Source organism: Lygodium microphyllum, chromosome 21 (genome assembly GCF_053477565.2).
Source record: "Lygodium microphyllum isolate KBCC chromosome 21, Lygodium_microphyllum_v1.1.10, whole genome shotgun sequence".
NCBI lineage: Eukaryota > Viridiplantae > Streptophyta > Polypodiopsida > Schizaeales > Lygodiaceae > Lygodium > Lygodium microphyllum.
In genome coordinates this window covers 46,232,859-46,241,587 of record NC_141155.1, presented here as the reverse complement: position 1 = coordinate 46,241,587, position 8,729 = coordinate 46,232,859, and the positions used below count along the sequence as shown (strand labels likewise).

At 39.1% G+C, this 8,729-nt stretch overlaps 1 pseudogene; it reads left to right on the top strand.

Annotated features, from left to right (window-relative positions):
* The first annotated feature begins 7,178 nt into the window (after positions 1–7,178).
* Positions 7,179–8,440, top strand: LOC148017961 (uncharacterized; annotated as a pseudogene).
* Positions 8,441–8,729: the final 289 nt, after the last annotated feature.

The following is an 8,729-nucleotide window of genomic DNA, read 5'->3' as shown; positions in this document are numbered from 1 at the left end:
AATTGCTAGGACTAAAAACATAATGGTTCGATGACTCAAAAAAGAAATATGGTTCACATGGACAAAGGTTGCTACTTTGAGTGTAAAGGTGAGGAGTCTTCAAGAAAGTCTTTCTGAAGCCTTCGTACGAGGAGATGTAAAGAAGTTTTGCACTGATATTTTGAATGCACATAAGCATGTCTTATTTGAGGGGAAGAAAGCTTTGTGGGACTTTTTCATCGATATCTCTCAAAACATAGAAAGATGTTGAGATGGCAAGGTCAACACGTGCGGATATTGATAATGGACCGCTTGGCTAGATGAGTCTGCACATCTACACTTAGCACGTTAGTGGTCATTATGATACTCACATGGCCATTGACTTATCACTTATCATATTTAGTTTGTTACATCTACCTACAATTGGCAAAGATATAATGCCAGTTGATTAGTGTAGTCGGTTATGCACTGTTTGACTTAGAAGGCAACTTTTCTTTATGTTGTATCTTATCTATACTTTGTGTACATTGTATAGTGTGTGGAAGAAGAAGAAGAAACTAGCAAGAAAACGTTTTGGCCTCCATCTCTCTTCTTGTGTTCTTGAGTGAGCTTCCTCTTGTGTATATAGTGTGTGTTTGGCGCAGCAGCTTAAGCACATCCCCCCATCACGCGATTCTTGACATGATATTAGAGTCGAGCCACTGAGAGAGGCTGATTTTGAAGGCTGAAGTAAAGGAAAAGAAGCAAGGTTTGAGCAAGCAAGCAACGGGTAAGAAGCTCTCCCATTCTTCCCGTCTCTCTCTTGGATAGTGCCTGTGGAGGCACCAGAAGCAAGGTCGAGCAAAAATCTCAGATTGCTGTGAGATTTGGTGTGCGAGTAGATCACTGTATATTTTGCAAATTAAACCTTAAGGGATTTCGTGCAGTTGTTTTGGGCATCTGAGGCCGTTTCAGGCCCCGTTTTAGAGCCACAAGGTTACGGACAATAGTTTCAGGGTACACCATGATTCCAGCTGTATTGACCAAAAGTGGGTGCATAGGTTACAGATTGTGAATCTGTAATTTTTGAGGTGTTTGCAAGAAGAAAACATAAGGTTTATCTGCAAAAAGGTTGCAGATTACATGTACTATTGAGCAATTAGTGAAAAATGTTGCTTGGTGTATTGTTATACACGTGTTGTGAAAGATTGCAGAAGACTAGCTTGCTATGTTGTATCCTTGTTTGTGATAATGGTAGAGAACAGTGAAAATCCCATTATTGAGAAGCTCGACAAGAACAACTACCCTTCATGGAAGTTCCGTGTGACAAACTTTCTCATTGGAAAGGGCCTTTATGAGTTTGTTTCAGGTGAAGAAAAGAAGCCAGAGCTGGGTATCCCTCTGACTGCAAATGAATTAAAAGCATGGAAAGAATGGAATGCGAAAGACAAAAAGGTGATGTACTGGTTATCTATAGTCATTGATAATACTGCGTGGGACATATCAGGAATGCAGAAACTTCACATGCAGCTTGGACAATTTTTGAGAGCATATTTTCACTAAATACAAAGGCACGAAAGATTCAACTCAAGCAAGAGTTGAATGCCTTGAAGAAAGGGAAAATGTCTGTCAATGAGTATGTGTTGAAGGTGAGGAGCATTGCAGATGCTTTAGCAGCGATTGATGCAATGTCGGATGATGATGATTTTGTTTCATCCACTCTGAGTGGCCTTAACAATGAGAAGGCATGGAAATCATTTGTTACTTCAGTATATGTATGGAAGCCATTTCCAGATTTTGATGAGTTGATCTCTCTCATGATTGTTGAAGAGATCAATATGCAGGGTGATTCATCTAAAAGAAATAGTGAATAGGTCCAAGCATTTTACTCGAGTTTAGGAAGGGGACATGGTATATCCTCTTTGAGAGGCTGTGGTATGGGACGTGCTGGTGATAACTAACAAAACAGGTTCAATCAACAGTTTGGTGAAATGTAGGTTTCCGGAGGCAAAGGAAACTTTAGAGGCAGGGGGAGCTCTAGAGGAAGAGGTGGATGGTAGAATAGAGGCTCTAGAACTTTTGCTATTATTTGCCATTATTGTGGCAAAACAGGACATATTGCAGCCAATTGTTATGCTAAGAAGGATGATATTCGCAGTGGTAAATTGCAGCAAGGAAACTATGCATCATCTTCACGACAAAATGAAGACACCCAGGTTATGTGCAGGCAGGTGATGATTCATACCACCCAATTTCACACATTGAAAAGGTTCCCTTGTCCTTGTATGATGGGTAGACAAAGAGTCTGACAGATGTATTACATGTACCATCAATTACAAAGAATCTAGTGTCTATGGGCCAAATGGTAGAGCAGGGGTTGCAGGTTCGATTCAATGCAAAAGTTTGTTTTGTAGAACACTTTAATGATAAGTGCAAGTTGGTCGCAAAAGGAAGTAGAGTTGGCCGAATGTTCACTTTAGATGCTGGAATTCTTGCAATGGATGTTGCTATGTATGCTAAAGGAAAAGGAGTAGTTGTAGATATTGAAATATGGTATAAATGTATTGGACATGTAAATGTGCAAAGACTGAAATTAATGCAGTCCAGGAGAATGGTTACAGGGTTGCCTTCTTTTAGAGTTGCAGAATTGCATAAAGTCTGTGAAGCATGCTAGTATTGTAAGCAGGCAAGACAACCCTTCTTGCACGATAGAGAAGTGAGCAAAAATATACTTGATGTAGTACATACAGATGTTTAGGGGCCTACACAGAATGTATCTCTTGGTGGCAGCAAATACTTTGTCACATTTATTGATGACTATTTAAGGAAGCTATGGGTATACTTCATGAAGGAAAAGAGTGATGTATTTGAGCACTTCAAATCTTTCAAGGCAGCTGTTGAAACAGAAACATGCTTAAAAGTGAAGTGCTTGAGATCAAATGGAGGGGGAGAGCACCTCTCTAATGAGTTCAATGGCTTCTTGATGAGGACTCATGGGATAAAGAGGCGATTTACTTGCCAATATACCCTATAGCAAAATGATATTGCAGAAAGAAAAAACATGCATATTGCAGAAGTTGCACATGCATTAAAGGCTGAAAAGAATATGCCCAAATATTTTTGGTCTGAGGCTATCCATACTGCTGTCTACATTATGAACAGAACTCCCACAGCTGCAGTTCATGGGATGACTCCTGAAGAATGCTTTACTGGAAAGAGGCCTGATGTATCGCACTTGAAGGTATTTGGCTGTGTTGCATACGTTCATGTGCCAGATGAGCTACGAAAGAAGCTTGATCCAAAGGTAGAAAAATATGTTTTTATTGGATACTCTTTAGAGCAGAAAGGGTATCGTTGTTACAACCCTATCAAAGGTGAGTTTAGAGTGAGCAGGGATGTTATCTTTTATGAGATGGGAAGTTGGTATAGACCTACTGGTGATGTTTTGGATGATCATAATGATCAGGATAGCTATATGCAGAAAGATAAACAAGAATCACTAAGTCTTAGTGGACCAGAAACATCATCTAGTACTACACCTACATTGAGCCCTTGGTCTGGGAGACTAAGGAGTAGCCCCACATCTTCAGGTGGATCTATAAGTGTTGCAGGGAAGGACAAAGGAAAGAAGAAAGTGTTGGATGGTAATGATGTATCTACTAGTCATTTGGGATTTGATGGAGATTCTAGTGGTTCGGAGAGTTTGGATGATGAGCTTGGCATTCCTTCAATCTAGACACTAGGTGTACGAAGAGCTCATAGTAATGTAAAGGCTCCATTGAGTGATCCGATGGTACGTAGATCTAGCAGGGTCAGATACCCTATTAAAAGATTTACTTTTGAAGGTTATGCAGCTCACATTATGCTTATATGGTGAAGCTAGTTGAAAATGTTGAGCCCACTTGTTTTGATAATGTTATTGGTGTCATGCTCATTGGGATGCAGCGATGGATGAGGAGATGGCTGCATTAGAAGCCAATAAGACTTGGGATTTGGTACCCTTTCCTAAGGGTAAGAAAGCTATTGGTTGTAAGTGGGTTTACAAAGTCAAGCATAATGCAAACGGTTCAGTTCGCAGGTATCAGGCTAGGCTGGTTGCAAAAGGCTATGCTCAAACATATGGCATAGATTATGAAGAGACATTCAGTCCAGTTGCTAGGATGGCAACTGTTAGGTGTATGATTGCCTTGCCAGCAGCCAAAGGTTGGAGTTTGCAGCAAATGGATGTTAAGAATGCCTTCTTGCATGGTGAATTGCAAGAAGAAGTATATATGGAGTAGCCAGCAGGTTATGAGGATTTAGAGCATCCCACATATGTGTGCAGGTTAAAGAAGGCGCTCTATGGGCTAAAGCAAGCACCTAGAGCATGGTCTGACAAGATTGGAGAGTATCTTGTCAATATTGGATTTTTTATTTTTGATGCTGATCACTCACTTTATGTGAGAAAGGGAGATGCAGATTTGGTCATCATAGTCATCTATGTGGATGACTTGATTATTACAGGTGACAATGATAATGGGATTGCTGAAGTTAAGGACTTCTTGAAGAAGAAGTTTGAGATGAAAGATTTGGGTGAGCCGAGATACTTTATTGGTATTGAGGTGATCAGATGTGATGATGGTATATGGCTGTCCCAATGGCAGTATGGCTTGGATATGTTATCCAAGTATGGTATGACAGCATATAAGCCTCTTTTAGCACCATTGGAGCAAAATGTGAAGTTGAGTGCTGACGTTGGGGATGAGATAGAAGACCCTACTATGTTTAGGAGGATAGTAGGGAGTTTGATTTACATGACTATCACAAGGCCAGACTTGACTATGATGTTGGCCTTGTCAGTCAGTTTATGCAGATGCCTAGAAAGCCTCATTTGGATGCAGTTAGACTTATATTGAGGTATGTGAAGTCCACTTTACATTATGGACTTTTTTGTGAGGCAGGTAAGGACATATAGGTCTTTGGATACACATATGCAGATTGGGTTGGTAGCATGTCAGATAAAAGATCTACAAGTGGATTCATGTTTTCTCTTGGTAGTGCAGCAGTTACATGGAGCAGCAAAAAGCAACCTACCTTTGCTTTATCGAGTGCAGAGGCTGAGTATAGAGGTGCTGCTATGGCAGCATGTGAGGTGGTATGACTGCAAAAGTTATTAGGTGATTTGGACATGCATGGAGATGTTCCGATTGTCATTCATTGTGACAACATGAGCAGCATACAACTAGCTAGGAATCCAGTGTTCCATGCTAGGACAAAACACATTGAGGTGTACTACCACTTTGTGAGAGAGAAGGTACTTGCATGAGAGATTGACTTGGTATATGTCAGCACACAAGATCGAATAGCTGACATTTTCACAAAAGCATTGGGTGCAGAGAAGCTTCAAAAGTTCTGAAGCTTACTTGGAGTCGCAAAGATAGAATTGATCTTGAGGGGGAGTGTTGAGATGGCAAGCTCAACACGTGCAGACACATTGATGATGGACCACCTGGCTAGATGAGTCCGCACGTCTACACTTAGCACGTTGGTGGTCATTATGATACTCACAGGGCCACTTTCTTATCACTTATTATATTTAGTTTGTTACACCTACCTACAGCTGGCAAAGATATAACGCCAGTCAATTAGTGTAGTCGGTTATGCACTATTTGACTCAGAAGGCAACTTTCCTTTATGTTGTATCTTATCTATACTTAGTGTACATTGTATAGTATGTGGAAGAAGAAGAAGAAACTAGCAAGAAAACGTCTTGGCCTCCATCTCTCTTCTTGTGTTCTTGAGTGAGCTGCCTCTTGTGTATATAATGTGTGTTTGGCACAACAACTCAAGCCCATCCCCCCTTCATGCAATTCTTGACAGAAGAGTGGATCAAGGAAAGTGATATTCTGTGTTTGGCATAGCAGCTCAAGCCCATCCCCCCATCACGCAATTCTTGACAGAAGAGTGGATCTAGGAAAGTGATATTCTGATACAGCAAAAAATCTATTTGAAGTTGTCAAGATTTGGGGAGGTACAAGATTGCATAACTTTCTCATCATGAATCTTCAAGGTCCACATCTTTCAACTACGTCTAGGGCTATGAGAAAAGCTCTTTGTTATAGGACTGGATTGAGAGAGGATGTATTCAAGCATGTGGCAGAAACATATAAGCACCATATGTTGAAAAATGGGCTTCGCATGAGAAGTATACCTGTCATTGTTGCTGAAGATGAGACTATGATCAAGAGGATAGTGAGGTGGATAGCAAGAGATGACCAACTTGTTGGTTTTTGTGGAAAGAAGATAGATCACACATGCATTTCAAATTTTGTAGTACTTGTTGGAGATGGTGAAAATGGTTATCATAGAATTTTTGATGCATTTGAGCATAATGTGATTGCCCACTATGCAAGAGTATTGATTTCAAATCCTCTTGCTGAATGCTTGCCAAAGTTAGTTCTTCTTATACAGCTAACTTGTAATAGGTTTGACTCTATATCCATCAAGGAGCAATGGAAATAAGTCAACTTGCATTGGAATATGTATGCGAAGGATGTGATTGGACCAATACTTGGTCATGATTCTGATGGAGATTCAAGGCGAAGAAAGCTTATGGTTGAAGATTATAGCTCTCTTACAGGTGTTCGATACTCAATTCCTTGGAAAAGTTGGCCATTCTTCACAGCTTCTATGGAAGACGATGGAAGCATCATTGGATTACATGACCAAGATTATATACATAATGGAAAGAAGATGATTAATCCTCTAGATAATGCATCTAAAAGATTAGTGCCTGGTAATTATCTTGTCACCTTAAATCATGTAGCCTTGTTATATCAAAGTTTCAAGGTTGATGATCATGGTTTGCAAGAAGGAGATATAGAGAGAAAAGATAGAAAATATTGGAGATCAGCACAGAGGATAGCCGAACGTAAAGTTCAAAATTGTTTAGAGCTCTTGCAGATGGGATCCAATCATCGTCAAGAGCAAACACTTGGTACAAAGGTGTATCTCTCAATTGTGGTAGCATACATTGATATTTTTCTATCTCCTACACTCAACTTGTTTGAGCATGTGAAAGCTGTCAGAACAATATCCTTCTTTTTTAGGTACAGAATTCATGTTATCTATTGAACATATATAAATAATTAACTAATATTGTATGTTCATGTTGTTGCTATGGTAGCACCATTATGTCTTATTAATTAGTTGATTTATGATGTTTTATTAGGATTTGGTGCATGTGGATCACCAAGCATGATGCATATACGCTCAAGCAGAACTTCATTAGTAGAGAAACTTTCATGGACATCCAATTGTCATGTCACTTTGTGGTTCTTCTCATAAAGATCTTCAGCAGATATAGTCACTTGGTAGTTCCTTTATCTTCTACGAAATCTGATGCTTGTGAGAATTTCTTTAGTAAAGTAGGTGGAATGGTTAGCAATGAGAGGTGTTATGATGGTTGTGACTTGTTGAGTAGCCAGAGCATTGAATAGAATTTCAGAGTTTCAAGCAGGTTCAAATCTAAGTTTTCCAGCAGCTCACTCAAAGCAATAAAACATATGGGTTGATATGAATCATATGCCTAGCATTCCTTTGGCAAATTTAAATGACTACACGGTTGTGAGTACTGATGAGAAAATTGTGTATGCATTAAAGAAGGGTTTAGCAGAAGCAAAGGTCATGTGTCGCAAGCTTGATATGGAAGGTGAAGCTTCATGGGATGCCTCATGGGAAGAGAAAGATATCTTAAAGCATCTTGAAAACAATGCACATGACAATCTTGAAGAAGAAGAAGAAGTTTCATTGGATGATTTTGTTGGAGATGTAATCATGGATACATTATTGGATGTCGATGAAGAGGATACAATTGCACAAAGTGAGCTTCGCCATGTCATGGATTCTATAGTTGACAATGAGGAGAATGTGGTGAGCCAAATATCACCTTTTGTGGAAGTTGATGGGAAGACTTTGTGTAAGAGCACACTTGTGAGAATGGAAATCCAACGTTATCAAAGGATAGATTAACAAGGGTAAAAAGTGGAGTATATTTCTCATTTGAGATGAAGTCAAAACCTCAAACCAGTACTTGCCTTGGAATAGGATATGAGTGTGCATTTTTATTTGAAGATATTATGCTTAGAGATAATACAAAGCTCAAAAGAAAAGGCAAGGTTGCAAATACTAGTCAAGGGGTCAAGAAAGGCATATGGTACCTCGAAAGAGTAATGAGTATGAGAATGAAGCTAGTAAATGGTATGAAAGAGGCAAGGGCCCTTTTGATCTTCTAGATCGTCCTCCAAATATGGAGATTCATCTAGCATGGTATCAAAAAACCAAAGGAAGTAGATGCTACACATATGATCTTGTTGATAATCAATTAGTGTCCTTGGAATCTATAATTGCTCTAGCAAATTTGAGATATGATCCAATATCAAAGAAATATCAACTTGATCCCAATGACTATAAGATCTTCAATGACTATGTAAAAGATAGATAAGGTAATTTGAAGCGCATAGAGTAAAATACAAATCTATAATAGTTTTAATGTGTTGTCCTTATGCATTAGTATTAAATTAATAATCTTGTTTTTCTTTGCAGGTTGAAAGTTGCTATGTATACATCATACATGCTACCAAGAAATATCAAATAAATTTTGTGGTCATCTAGTTATTGTGTAATTTGAGTTTTAGATTCATAAACATTTATGGCCATTTTGGGTGTAATTTGAGTTTTAAGGTCATAAACTCTCTCCATCACTCATGTGCACGAAGCAGCTTGCAACCACA